Below are 5,656 nucleotides of genomic sequence, written 5' to 3'. Positions count from 1 at the left end.
AACTTGAGTTACAGAGGTCCAAATGATGCGGTTCTAGTTGGGTTGGAAAGCTAACATCCAGGGCTTCGAAATGATATAAATTTTTCCATATGTTGCTTCGCGTTCAGGGGCGCGCACGCGCACTTTGCGCGCGCGCGCCGATTCTGTCCGTGGCCCACTTTAATGAAATCGTCCCCAGCGGTTTTAGGAGCCTAGTGGGCCCAATCCAACTCATTTCTGATGCTATTTAAGCCAAGTATTGAAGGGGAATCAACATACTTTTAGATACTTTAGATACTTTTGATCATTAGCTTAGTTTTAGGAGTTAGAGTTAGTTTTAGAGAGAGAAGCTCTCACTTCTCTCTAGGATTAGGAATTAGGGTTAGATTAGGATCTCATAGTTCTAGGTTTAATTCAAGTCTCCTTCTACTTCTACCTTCAAGTGGTGATTGCTACCCTTTGGTTCTTCTTTCTATCCCTACCCTCTTGTTGTAATTTCTCTTATTTTGTTTCTAGGTTTTGTAATTGAGATATTCTTGTTCCTTTGTTTTCTTTTAATAATGCAATTTGAGATCATTCATGTGATTGTGATGTTGTTGATTGTAGTTTTGTTAAGTCTTTGTAATTGTTGGTTGTTGATTCCTTTTATTCTTACAAATAAAAATGCTTTCTTTCATTACCCTCCAAGTGTTTGATGAAATGCTTGAGAGGATGTTAGAGTAGGATCTTATGTTCTTGGCTTGAGAAGGTAACTTAGGATTTCTTGAGTCACTAGTGTCCAATTGATTGCTAGTTGATAGCCATTAACTCTAGCCTTCATTAATCCAATTAGTGGAAAGCTAGGACTTATGGACTAGGATTGATATAACTCACTTGACTTTCCTTTGTTAATTGATTTAAGGATGACTAAGTGGGATTAATCCTTGCAACTACCATACTTGTGGCTAGTGATAATGATGAAGACGCTTGACAACCAAATCTTGCCAAGACCATTTTGTTAATAAAGTTTTCTTACCATTTACTATTCATGTTTCTCATCTAAAACCCCAAATACAACTCACAACCAATAACAAAACACTTTATTGTAAATCCTAGGGAGAACGACCCGAGGTTTAAATACTTCGGTTTATAAATTTTAGGGGTTTGTTTTAGTGACAAACAACTTTTGTATGAAAGGATTAGTGATTGGTTTAGAAACTATACTTTACAACGAGATTTTATTTGTGAAATTCTAAACCGTCAAAAATCCAATCGTCAAAATGGCGCCGTTGCCGGGGATTTGCAATGGTGTTATGTTATTGGTTATTGTACATATGTGAATATTGTGAATATGTTTGTCTTTTGCTTGTTTGTTAGTTTTTGTTAGGTTTAGGACTTTGTTGCTTATCTTTGTTAATTTTTGTTTTCTTTGCTATTATGAATTCTCATCCTCACTTTGGCTATGAGTTTGGCTCAAATTATGTTGCAAGAAATGGGAACTACAATGGTAATATGCATCAAGGATTTGGGCACAACCAAAGATGGGAAGAGCCTCAAGGGATTGATCAACCTTCTTGGCAACAACCTCTAACTCCTTATGGGTATAACTCTTATCCTAATGCATATCAATCTAATGGATCTGGTAACCCCTTGATGAGCGGATAATTTGTACGCTTTTTGGCATTGTTTTTAGTATGTTTTTAGTAGTTTGAGTTGAGTTTTTATTATATTTTTATTAGTTTTTAACTAAAATTCACTTTTCTGGACTTTACTATGAGTTTGTGTGTTTTTCTGTGATTTCAGGTATTTTCTGGCTGAAATTGAGGGACCTGAGCAAAAATCTGATTCAGAGACTGAAAAGGACTGCAGATGCTGTTGGATTCTGACCTCCCTGCACTCGAAGTGGATTTTCTCGAGCTACAGAAGCCCAATTGGCGCGCTCTTAACGGCGTTGGAAAGTAGACATCCTGGGCTTTCCAGCAATATATGATAGTCTATACTTTGCCCAAGATTTGATGGCCCAAACCGGCGTTCAAAGTCACCTCAAGAAATTCCAGCGTTAAACGCCGGAACTGGCACCTAAATGGGAGTTAAACGCCCAAACTGGCATAAAAGCTGGCGTTTAACTCCAAGAAGAGTCTCTACACGAAAATGCTTCATTGCTCAGCCCAAGCACACACCAAGTGGGCCCGGAAGTGGATTTTTATGTCATTTACTCATCTCTGTACACCCTAGGCTACTAGTTCTCTATATATAGGACCTTTTACCATTGTATCTTTCATCTTTGGACATCTAGTTCTTAGATCATTGGGAGGCTGGCCATTCGGCCATGCCTAGACCTTATGCTTATGTATTTTCAACGGTGGAGCCTCTACACACCATAGATTAAGGTGTGGAGCTCTGCTGTACCTCGAGTATTAATGCAATTACTATTGTTCTTCCATTCAATTCCGCTTGTTCTTGTTCTAAGATATCACTTGTTCTTCAACTTGATGAATGTGATGATCCGTGACACTCATCATCATTCTCACTCATGAACAAGGTGACTGACAACCACTTTTGTTCTACAAGCAACCAAGGCTCTAGTGAATATCTCTTGGATTCTTTAATCGGAATCTTCGTGGTATAGGCAGGACCTGATGGTGGCATTCAAGAGAATCGGGAAGGTCTAAACCTTGTCTGTGGTATTCTGAGTAGGATTCAATGATTGAATGACTGTGACGTGCTTCAAACTCCTAGCAGGCTAGGGCGTTAGTGACAGACGCAAAAGAATCAATGGATTCTATTCCGGCCTGAACGAGAACCGACAGATGATTAGCCTATGCTGTGACAGAGCATCAGGGACGTATTTTCACTGAGAGGATGGGAGGTAGCCATTGACAACGGTGAAACCCTACACGAGCTTGCCATGAAAAGGAGTAAGAAGGATTGGATGAAGACAGTAGGAAAGCAGAGAGACGGAAGGGAAGGCATCTTCATGCGCTTATCTGAAGTTCCTACCAATGAATTACATAAGTATCTCTATCTTTATCTTTATGCTTTATTCGTTTATCACTATACCCATTTGAGTCTGCCTGACTGAGATTTACAAGGTGACCATAGCTTGCTTCATACCAACAATCTCCGTGGGATCGACCCTTACTCACGTAAGGTATTACTTGGACGACCCAGTGCACTTGCTGGTTAGTTGTGTGAAGTTGTAGTGATCACAATTTCGCGCACCAAGTTTTTGGCGCCGTTGCCGGGGATTGTTTGTGTATGGACAACTGACGGTTCATCTTGTTGCTTAGATTAGGTATTATTTTTCTTCAGAGTTCTTAAGAATGAATTCTAGTGTTTCAAGGTGATGTTCTTATCATCACCAAAGCTGATTGATCATCATCAATTTAGCTCTTGAATGCAATGTTCTGCTGAAGCTTAGCCGGCCATGTCTAATTCCTTTAGACTAAAGCTTTAGACTAACATTGCATGATTCCTGGAATTCTCATTAAGAATTTTGATACCTTTATTTTCCTTTTCACTTAAATTTTCGAAAAATCCAAAAAAATTACAAAATCATAAAAACCAAAAATATCTCTTGTTTAAGTCTAGTGTCTCACTTTAAGTATGGTGTCAATTTCATGTTTCTGTTCTTATTGCATTCATGCATGTATCTTCATTAATCTTCAAGTTGTTCTTGATGATTTCCTTGTTTTGATCTTTGAATTCTATTGACTTGAGTGTTTTGTTGTTTCTCATATGCATTCTCATTTTGTTAGTGTCAATAGTATACAAACTGCTAAGTTTGGTGTCTTGCATGCATTGTTATTTGATTTTAGTTGCATTTTGATTATTCCTCATTATTAAAAATCCAAAAATATTTTTAATTTGTGTCTTTTCAAGTCAATAATACAGAGAATTGAAGATTCAGAACATACTGCAGAGGAATCACACAGAAAAAGCTGAGCATTCAAAAATGCTCAGTGAAGAAGACAGACTGGCGTTTAAACGCCAGCCAGGGTGCCTGGTTGGGCGTTTAACGCCCAAAAGGGTATAGTTTTGGGCGTTAAACGCCAGAATGTGCACCATTCTGGGCGTTTAACGCCAGGATGGCACAAGGGGGAAGATTTTGTTTTTCAAATCAATTTTTTTTCAAGTTTTCAAAGTTTTTCAAAATCAAATCTTTTTCAAATCATATCTTTTCAATCAAATGTTTTCAAAATCAATTTCTTTCCTTTTTCAAAGATACTTACTAACAATTAATGATTTGATTGAACATTTTTTTTGCCTTTTCTGTTGAGAAAGGTTTTATGTTTGAATCATATCTTTTCTTGTTAGGCAAGTCATTAATTTTTAAAATCATATCTTTTCAAATTGTTTTCAAATCATATTTTCTCAATCACATTTTTTTTAAACCAATCATATCTTCTTAACCACATCTTTTTCAAAATAGTTTTCAATCAAATCTTTTTAACTTCTAATTTCAAAATCTTTTTCAAAAATCACTTGATTTCTTTCCCACTCTTATTTTCGAAAATCAATTAGTGTTTTTCAAAAATTTTTCAAAATCTTTTACTTAATTTTCGAAAATTACTTCCCTTCTTCTCACATCCTTCTGTTTATGGACTAACACTATCCCTTAATGCAAAATTTGAACTCCATCTTCTTTTATAAGTTCGAATTTTCTACTTCTGTCTTCTACTCTTCTTTTTCTCTGACACTTCAAGGAATCTCTATACTGTGACATAGAGGATTCCACATTTTCTTGTTCTCTTCTCTTTCATATGAGCAGGAACAAAGACAAAGGCATTCTAGTTGAAGCTGATCCTGAACCTGAGAGGACCTTGAAGCGAAAGCTAAGAGAAGCCAAAGCACAACCCTCTTTAAAGGACCTGACCGAATTCTTCAAAGAAGAAGAACACATGGCAGCCGAAAACAACAACAATGCCAACAATGCAAGGAAGGTGCTGGGTGACTTTACTGCACCTACTCCCGACTTCTATGGGAGAAGCATCTCTATCCCTGCCATTGGAGCAAACAACTTTGAGCTTAAGCCTCAATTAGTTTCTCTAATGCAACAGAATTGCAAATTCTATGAACTTCCAATGGAAGATCCTCATCAGTTTTTAGCTGAGTTCTTGCAAATCTGTGACACAGTCAAGACTAATGGGGTTGACCCTGAGGTCTACAGACTGATGCTATTCCCTTTTGCTGTAAGAGACAGAGCTAGAATATGGTTGGACTCACAACCTAAAGATAGCCTGGACTCTTGGGAAAAGCTAGTCAATGCCTTCTTGGCAAAGTTCTTTCCACCTCAAAAATGGAGTAAGCTTAGAGTGGAAGTCCAAACCTTCAGACAGAAGGATGGAGAATCCCTCTATGAAGCTTGGGAAAGATACAAACAATTAATCAGAAAATGTCCTTCTGACATGCTTTCTGAATGGAGCATCATAGGTATTTTCTATGATGGTCTCTCTGAACTGTCCAAGATGTCTTTGGATAGCTCTGCTGGAGGATCTCTTCATCTGAAGAAGACGCCTACAGAGGCTCAAGAGCTCATTGAAATGGTTGCAAATAACCAATTCATGTACACTTCTGAAAGAAATCCTGTGAACAAAGGGACTAATCAGAAGAAAGGAGTTCTTGAGATTGATGCTCTGAATGCCATTTTGGTTCAGAATAAAATATTGACTCAACAAGTCAATTTGATTTCTCAAAG

The 5,656-nt window shown here is 37.5% G+C and overlaps 1 non-coding gene across 1 annotated transcript; it reads right to left on the bottom strand.

Moving 5' to 3' along the window:
• Nucleotides 1-5,264: 5,264 nt before the first annotated feature.
• On the bottom strand, nt 5,265-5,372 carry LOC130964764 (small nucleolar RNA R71). The gene has a single exon (XR_009080838.1). It is a non-coding gene; the product is annotated as a small nucleolar RNA R71 (small nucleolar RNA).
• Between the last annotated feature and the right edge of the window lie 284 nt (nt 5,373-5,656).

Source organism: Arachis stenosperma, chromosome 2 (genome assembly GCF_014773155.1).
Source record: "Arachis stenosperma cultivar V10309 chromosome 2, arast.V10309.gnm1.PFL2, whole genome shotgun sequence".
NCBI classification, from domain to species: Eukaryota; Viridiplantae; Streptophyta; class Magnoliopsida; order Fabales; family Fabaceae; genus Arachis; species Arachis stenosperma.
This window is presented reverse-complemented; position numbering and strand designations above follow the sequence as displayed.